At 48.7% G+C, this 8,888-nt stretch overlaps 1 protein-coding gene across 7 annotated transcripts in view; it reads right to left on the bottom strand.

Annotated features, from left to right (window-relative positions):
• The window catches only part of NMNAT1 (nicotinamide nucleotide adenylyltransferase 1), a 44,912-nt gene extending 36,278 nt beyond the window's left edge, over positions 1–8,634 (bottom strand). For 2 of the 7 annotated variants that reach the window (XM_015442841.4, XM_015442831.4), the window contains exons 1-2: positions 8,573–8,634; positions 3,192–3,453 (exon numbers count right to left, since the gene is read on the bottom strand). The gene's annotated coding sequence lies outside the window, so the exon portion shown is untranslated. Of the gene's footprint in view, positions 1–3,191; positions 3,454–8,162 lie in introns of all 7 variants that reach the window. The other 5 variants (XM_074020925.1, XM_005544840.5, XM_074020932.1 and 2 more) reach the window with 3 other exon arrangements.
• Between the last annotated feature and the right edge of the window lie 254 nt (positions 8,635–8,888).

Here is an 8,888-nt window from a genome sequence, read left to right on the forward strand (position 1 = left end):
TGGTGAAACCCCGTCTCCACTTTAAAAAAAAATATATACACACACACACACACACACACACACACACACATATACATGTATACACATATATACACACACACACATATATATAGACACATACATATATATATACACACACGCACACACACAAAAGTTAGCTGGGCGTCTTGGTGTGTACCTGTAATCCCAGCTACTCGGGAGGCTGAGACAGGAGAATCGCTTGAACCCAGGAGGTGGAGGTTGCAGTGAGCAAAGATTGCGCCACTGCACTCCAGCCTGGGTGACAGAGTAAGAGTCCATCTCAAAAAAAAAAAAAAAAAAAAAGGCAGTGGAAGATTTTAGAGTAAAAATAATCACAACCTCCCCCTTATAGATTATAACAACCTGCATCATGACAGCTAACTGTTTTCCAGAGAAAATAGCTAAAGTGACCTGCATTGTGTTTTGTCTTTGTTTTTTTTTCTTTTTTGAGACAGAGCCCTGGTCTGTCGCCCAGGCTGGAGTGCAGTGGTGTGATCTTGGTTCACTGCAGGCTGGTCTCAAACACCTGATGTCAGGTGATCCACCTGCCTCAGCCTCCCAAAGTGCTGGGATTACAGGCCTGAGCCACCATGGCCAGCCATGTTTTGTCTTTTTACTTCTGTGTATATTTAACAATTCTGGGCCAGGCACAGTGGTTGACGCCTGTAATCCCAGCATTTTGGGAGGTCAGGCAGGTGAATCACCTGAGGTCAGGAGTTCGAGACCAGCGTGGCCAACATGGTGAAACCCCGTCTCTACTAAAAATACAAAAAAATGAGCCAGGCTTGTGACGGGTGCCTGTAATCCCAGCTACTTGGGAGGCTGAGGCAGGAGAATCACATGAACCCAGGAGGCGGAGCTTGCAGTGAGCATTGCACTTCAGCCTGGGTAACGAGAGTAAAACTCTGTTTCAAAAAGAAAAAAAAATTCTGAAGTATTTTTGGTAGGGACTAGTTACTCACAAATGGTCTCAATGTCATTAAGGACTGGATACAACTTTATTTTGAGACAGGGTCTCGCTCTATCACCCAGGCTGGAACGTAATGGCATAATCACTGCAACCACCACCTCCCGGGCTCAAGCAATCCTCCCGCCTCAGCCCCCACCCCAAGTAGCTGGGACTACAGGTATGCCCCACCAGACCTGGCTACTCTTTTGTATTTTTTTGTAGAGATAAGGTTTCACTATATTGCCCACACTGGTCTCGAACTCCTGGGCTCAAGCAATCCGCCCGCCTTGACCTCCCAAAGTGTTGGGATTACGGGCATGAGCCAGCTCGCCTGGCCGACAACTCCATTTCTTGAGAAAAAGAACAGAACCAATGGGCAAGAAGAACATATTCAGTATAAAATCTCCCAAAGCATCTCTGACAGGCGTAGCACCTGAACAAATGGAAATGACTGTTCATCTGTTTTCTTCTGGACAGGGGGTTACCTAATATATATCAACTATCCTTTGAAACCACCACCATTTTCTGAGCACCTTCCACATCCCAGACACAGCACTAAGGTAGGAATTAGAAACGTGAGCAATCACACAATAAGAACAAAATTCCTTTGAAGTAATTATATTACCATGATTAACATAAATTATTTAGAAACAACGCATTCCCTAGACCTCATCAATCACTACAGGGCTTTGAGCAGAGGAGTGACATTATCTGACTTTTTTCTTTTTTTTTTTGAGACAGAGTCTCACTCTGTCACCCAGGCTGGAGTGCAGTGGCGCGATCTCGGCTCACTGCAAACTCTGCCTCTCGGGTTCACGCCATTCTCCGGCCTCAGCCTCTCAAAGTAGCTGGGACTACAGGCGCCCACCATTATGGCCAGCTAATTTTTTGTAGTTTTAGTAGAGACGGGGTTTCACTGTGTTAGCCAGGATGGTCTCAATCTCCTGACCTCATGATCTGCCCACCTTGGTCTCCAAAGTGCTGGGATTACAGGTGTGAGCCACCGCACCTGGTCCCCATCTGACATATTTTTTAGACAGTGTCTCACTCTGTCACCCAGGCTGGAGTGCAGTGGCACCATCTCGGCTCACTGCAACCTCCACCTCCCGGGTTCAAGCAATTCTCCCCTCTCAGCCTCCTGAGTAGATGGAATCACAGGCACGCGCCACCATACCCAGCTAATTTTTGTATTTTTAGTACAGACAGGGTTTTGCCATGTTGGCCAGGATGGTCTCAAACTCCAAACCCCAAGAAATCTGCCCACCTCGGCCTCCCAAAGTACTGGGAATCCAGGCGTGAGCCACTGTACCTGGCGAGAATGTTCTAAGCAAAGGTAATAGTGCAAGAGTCCCAAGGCAGATGCATGCCTGTCATGCTGCAGGAAGAGATGAAGCCCAGCATGGCTGGAACATAATAACTAAGGGAGGAGGAATAGCAGACACAGAGAGGGAAAAGGAAGACACTGCAGGGCTTTGAGCAGAGGAGTGACATGATCTGACATATTTTTTTTTTTTTTTTTTTGAGACGGAGTCTTGCTCTGCAGCCCAGGCTGGAGTGCAGTGGCCGGATCTCAGCTCACTGCAAGCTCCGCCTCCCGGGTTCACGCCATTCTCCTGCCTCAGCCTCCCGAGTAGTTGGGACTACAGGCGCCCGCCACCGCGCCCGGCTAGTTTTTTTGTATTTTTTTAGTAGAGACGGGGTTTCACCGTGTTAGCCAGGATGGTCTCGATCTCCTGACCTCGTGATCCGCCCGTCTCGGCCTCCCAAAGTGCTGGGATTACAGGCTTGAGCCACCACGCCCGGCCATCTGACATATTTTTAAGGATCTCTCTGGCACTTGAAGCTGAAAACAGAATGTAGGGAGAGGCAAGGGTGCAAGTGAAGACACAAGATGGGAGGCTACTGCAATAATCCAGGTGACAGGTTATGCTGACCCATCCCTGATGGTGGCAGCAAAGTGGTAAGACGTCATTCGATTCTGGGTGTGTCTGGAACATACAGCCAATGTGATTTGCAATGGATGGGATGTGAGCAGTGAAAGAAAGAAGAGTCAAGGATGACTCTAGAAGTTTTTGGCCTAAGCAGCTAAAAGAACAGCACTACCTTTAACTGAGAAGAGAATCATAGCGAAGCATGATGGCGTGTGCCTGTAATCCTAGCTACTTGGGACCTTGAGAGCTTGTTTGAAGGTTCTAGCAGGGGAACGCAACTACTTACATACCCTTGACTGAAGACTAGTCCTCCTCTATTGGGGATGGTTGTTCTCTTCGACTGAGTGTGCAGCTTCCGGAGGGACATACATGGAGCAGTGAGGGAGGAAGGAGACACTGGCCTAGCCAGCCAGATCAGCCGGATCAACCCTGGTGATCAATGGGGTGAGGGACGTCACAGCCAGATTGCCCTCACATCCTACTTGGGAGGCTGAGGTGGGAGGATCACCTGATCACGCCACTGCACTCTGGCCTGGGCAACACAGCAAGACCCTGTCTCCAAAAAAAGAGAAGAGAAAGATGTCCATGAAGTAGGCTTGAGGGGACTATCAGGAGTTCAGTTTACAGAGAAGTGAAGTTTGAGACATCTATTAGATATCCAAGTGGTAACACTAAGTAGGCAAATGGAGAACAAAGCCAAGTTCAGGGGAGAGGTGCAGACACACAACAGCCTAGAGATTTGGATGTATCTGCATTTAGATGGTGTATTTGTCTGCTTAGGCTGTCATACTAAAATACCACAGACTGGGTGACTTCAACAACAGAAATTGACTTTCTCACCGTTCTGGAGGCTAGAAGCCCAAGATCAAGGTTTTGGCCAATTTGGTCTGTGGTGGCAGCTCTGTTCCTGTCTTGTACATGGCTGCCTTCTTGCTATGTCCTCACATAATCTTTCTTCAGTATGTTAAGGGTAAGGGGCAAACTCTCCACTCACGCTTCTGATAAGGACACTAGTCCTATCGGATCAGGGCCCCACACTTATGACCTTATTTAACCTTAATTACTTTCTTACTCCAAATACAACCACACCTAGAGTGACATCTTTGATTCTAAAAGTTCGTGTTCTTACCCGTTATGCAAGATTTGCAATGGTATGAACTATTTAAGGCAGACATTTAAAAGAGGCCCAAGTGTTCAAGGAGTCTTTGGCTCATGGTACTTCTTGTTGGCCACTCAAGTTTCATCTACCCCAGCATTTTCCCTACCTAGTTGGAGCAACTTGCGTGCTCTGGGCTCCCATCCCAAGTCCAGGCTGAAGTGTCCTCAACTCCTCCAGCTGCCAGGGAGCATTTATCTGGTTTCCCAGTGACTCCCAGTCTGGATGTTACTTTCCCCAGCGCTGTCTCCCATGGTTTCCTGCCTAACATATTATTTCTCTTTCTCCAGTTTCTTCTCTGCCTTCTGTCTGAAGGCTTATATTCTATTGTTGTTTCAGAATGAATTTCTCTTATGCATTAGAAATATGTTTTCATGGCCGGGCGCGGTGGCTCAAGCCTGTAATCCCAGCACTTTGGGAGGCCGAGACAGGCGGATCATGAGGTCAGGAGATCGAGACCATCCTGGATAACACGGTGAAACCCCGTCTCTACTAAAAAAATTACAAAAAACTAGCCGGGCGTGGTGGTGGGTGCCTGTAGTCCCAGCTACTCGGGAGGCTGAGGCAGGAGAATGACGTAAACCCAGGAGGCGGAGCTTGCAGTGAGCTGAGATCCGGCCACTGCACTCCAGCCTGGGCGACAGAGCGAGACTCCATCTCAAAAAAACAAAAAACAAAACGAAGAAATATGTTTTCATTATCCATTAACTCTAAACAAGAACCTAAAGGTACATTAAAAAACCCTTAGCATAGAACTGCTGATTGACTAAGTCACAGAGAAGAACAGGCAAATACCTCCATTGCTTCAAAGACTGCACACGCTAAAACTACACAAATGCTAGAACAGAACATTGGATTATCATTATCAAAATTAGGGGAAGGCCGGGTGGGGTGGCTCATGCCTGCAATTCCAGCACTTTGGGGGGCCAAAGTGGGAAGATTACTGGAGCCCAGGAGTTTGAAACCAGCCCGGGCAACATGACAAAACCTCATCTCTACAAAAAATACAAAAACTAGCCGGATGTGGTGGCATGCACCTGAAGTCCCAGCTACTAGGGAGGCTAAGGTGCAAGGATCACCTGAGCCTGAGAGATTAAGGCTGCAGTGAGCCGTGATCATGTTATTGTACTCCAGTCTAGGTGACAGGGCAAGACTGTATCAAAAACAAAAACAAAAATAACCAGGGAAAGTACACTGTGAACAAGTGTTTATTCAGCAAATTTTTCAAATGATTTTTGTTTGTTTGTTTTGAGACGTAGTCTCGCCCTGTAGCCCAGGGTGAAGTGCAATGGCATGATCTCGGCTCACTGTAACCTCCACCTGCCGGGTTCAAGCAATTCTCCTGCCTCAGCCTCCCGAGTAGCTGGGACTACAGGCACACGCCACCATGCACGGCTAATTTTTTCTATTTTTAGTAGAGACATGGTTTCACCATGCTGGCCAGGCTGGTCTCAAACTCCTGACCTCATGATCTGCCCACCTCGGCTTCCCAAAGTCCTGGGATTACAGGTGTGAGCCACCACGCCCAGCTCAAATAATTTTTTTAAAGTATATTTTCCCGTTTTGTTTTGTACAGCACTGAGTCTGTCACTGTGAATTCCATTTTACCAAAAACATTGACACTTCCACACATATTTATGAATCAAAATTGAAAGATAATTGCATTAACAGGTACTTTTTTTTTCTTTTGTTTTGGTTTTTTTGTTTGTTTGTTTTTTGAGACCAAGTCTCGCTCTGTCGCCCAGGCTGGAGTGCAGTGGCGCAATCTCCACTCACTGCAAGCTCCGCCGCCTCCTGGGTTAACGCCATTCTCCTGCCTCAGCCTCCCCAGAAGCTGGGACTACAGGCCCCTGCCACCACGCCCGGCCAATTTTTTTGTATTTTCAGTAGAGACGGGGTCTCACTGTGTTCGCCAGGATGGTCTCGATCTCCTGACCTCGTGATCTGCCCGCCTTGGCCTCCCAAAGTGCTGGGATTACAGGCGTGAGCCACCGCGCCTGGCCTTGTTTTGTTTTTTTAAGACGGAGTTGCTCTGCCACCCAGGCTGCAGTGCGGTGTCGCGATCTTGGCTCACTGCAACCTTCACCTCCTGAGTTCAAGCGATTCTCATGCCTCAGCCTCCTGAGTAGCTGGGATTACAGGCATGCACCACCAGGCCCGGTTAATTTTTGTTATTTTTAGGATAGATGGGGTTTCACCATGTTGGCCGGGCTGGTCTTGAATTCCTGACCTTAAGTGATCTGCCTGCCTCAGCCTCCCAAAGTGCTGGGATTATAGGCATGAGCCACCGTGCCTGGCCAACTTTTACAGAGAAAATTCTTTGAATCTGAAGTGTCTTGCAAGGTAGAGGCAATTGCAACCATTCCAACTAGTGTGTCAACAGTCTTCTCTTAAGGTGGGCTAGAAAAATGGTTTCATATTCAAATTATAACTCTGAAAAACAATTGATGGTAATAAAGAGATTCCACAATCAGACAGAACTGAGAGAAACAATTAGTTCTGGTAGAGTTCTGTGGTAATCAAAGTTACGTTTGTCCTGGGTAGCTGAAATATAACTAACTTCAAAGATTCCAGTGGGCTAGAAAAATGGTTTCATATTCAAATTATAACTCTGCAAAACAATTGATGGTAATAAAGAGATTCCACAATCAGAACTAAGAGAAACAATTAGTTCTGGTAAAGCTCTGTGGCAATCAAAGTTAGAAGTTTATCCTGGGCAGCTGAAATATAACTAACTTCAAAGACCAGGCCTGGCGGTAGCTTGTGCCAATCACCACAACACTTTGAGGGGCCAAGGCCGGAGGATCGCTTGAGCCCAGGAGTTCAAGGGTGCAGTGAGCTATGATCACACCACTGCACTCCAGCCTGGGCAACACAGCTCTTGTCTTTTAACAAGAGATTGTTACTTAAAAAAAAAAAAAAAGGCCGGGCGCGGTGGCTCACGCCTGTAATCCCTGCACTTTGAGAGGCCGAGGCGGGCGGATCACGAGGTCAGGAGATCGAGACCATCCTGGCTAACACGGTGAAACCCCGTCTCTACTAAAATACAAAAAATTAGCCGGGCGCGGTGGCGGGCGCCTGTAGTCCCAGCTACTCGGAGGCTGAGGCAGGAGAATGGCCAGAACCCGGGAGGCGGAGCTTGCAGTGAGCCGAGATGGTGCCACGGCACTCCAGCCTGGGCGACAGAGTGAAGACTCCGCCTCAAAAAAAAAAAAAAAAAAAAAAAAAAAAAAGGCCGGGCGCGGGGGCTCAAGCCTGTAATCCCAGCACTTTGGGAGACGGGCGGATCACAAGGTCAGGAGATTGAGACCATCCTGGCTAACACGGTGAAACCCCGTCTCTACTAAAAAACACAAAAAACTAGCCGGGCGAGGTGGCGGGCACCGGTAGTCCCAGCTACTCGGGAGGCTGAGGCAGGAGAATGGCATAAGCCTGGGAGGCTGAGCTTGCAGTGAGCCGAGGTCTGGCCACTGCACTCCAGCCTGGGCGACAGAGCCAGACTCCATCTCAAAAAAAAAAAAAAAAAGACTGTCCCTATCGAACAATTCTACCATGAACACTGACGTTGTTCTGTGGACTACTTCAGGAAGATGGACTGAGAACATCATTAAATGGTTCCAACTAGTTTCTGGGTAACTTTATTTTTGATTTTTTGTTATGGGGGTCTCGCTATGTTACCCAGGCTGGGCTCAAATGATCCTCTCACCGCGGCCTCTCAAAGTGCTGGGTTTACAGGTGTGAGCCACTGCGACAGCCAAGGGTAACCTTTTTTATTTATGTTTTTTTGAGACGGAGTCTCGCACTGTCACCCCTGCTGGAGTGCAACGGCGCGATCTCGGCTCACTGCAACCTCCGCCTCCAGGGTTCAAGCCATTCTCCTGCCTCAGCCCCCGCAGTAGCTGGGATTACAGGCTCCTGCTACCGCGTACGGCTAATTTTTTGTATTTTTAGTAGAGACGGGGTTTCACTATGTTGGCCAGACTGGGCTCAAAGTCCTGACCTCGTGATCCGCCTGCTTCGGCCTCCCAAAGTGCTGGGATTACAAGCGTGAGACACCGCGCCCGGCCAAGGGTAACTTTTTAAGAGCTGCCCAACAGTTCATTACCTCCTTCTCAAGGAGCATGAGTGTCAAACCACCTCCAGCAAAGTAGATGTAGTCTTTTACAGATTTGGAAAGAAGGATTTAGGAAGAAAGGGAAGTCATTCGGAATGATTTCTTCCTCTGACGCCCAGCCGTCCCCCGTTAAGTCTAAAGGTGCTAGACCTCAAGACTCTTCTAGAAAGAGATTTTTCCTCTCCAAGGTGAATACATCTGTTCCGAAGGTCAGAAGCTATTTTACCGAAGTTTTCCGTTCCACCGAAAAAATTAAGGGTCAATTAATGCTTCTTGTCCCAAACCTGAATATGAGCTTGCCTCGGATCATATTCGACCCTAAAGACTCCACCATCTTGGACGCCCCTATATCTAGGACAAAAAAGGACCAGCTTCTCAGGGGCTCTTTGCAGGGAGCTTACCGCGCCCTCACTGTCCGCCGGCCCGAGTGCTACCGTAGATCACCCGCGGCCCGGACGCCAGCAAGTGGAACATCTGGGTCGCACTCTCATTGGTTCCAGGGGGCCGGAAGTGCGTGCGTGCGGCGGAAGTGATCCTCCGGCGCGGTCCTCCAGGCCAGGGCCCTCAGGTAGGCGGGGCCCCTGGCCCTAAACTCTGGGACTGGCGGGAGGGCAGGTGGCACAGGGGGGATCCCGGGGGCCTAAGGAGGTTGTCCCAGTTTTCGTCAGGGAGAGCCGGAAAGATTTTTGGGGACCGTGGGTTTACGGCTACCTCTGG

The sequence above is a fragment of the Macaca fascicularis genome, chromosome 1 (genome assembly GCF_037993035.2).
Source record: "Macaca fascicularis isolate 582-1 chromosome 1, T2T-MFA8v1.1".
Lineage (NCBI taxonomy): Eukaryota > Metazoa > Chordata > Mammalia > Primates > Cercopithecidae > Macaca > Macaca fascicularis.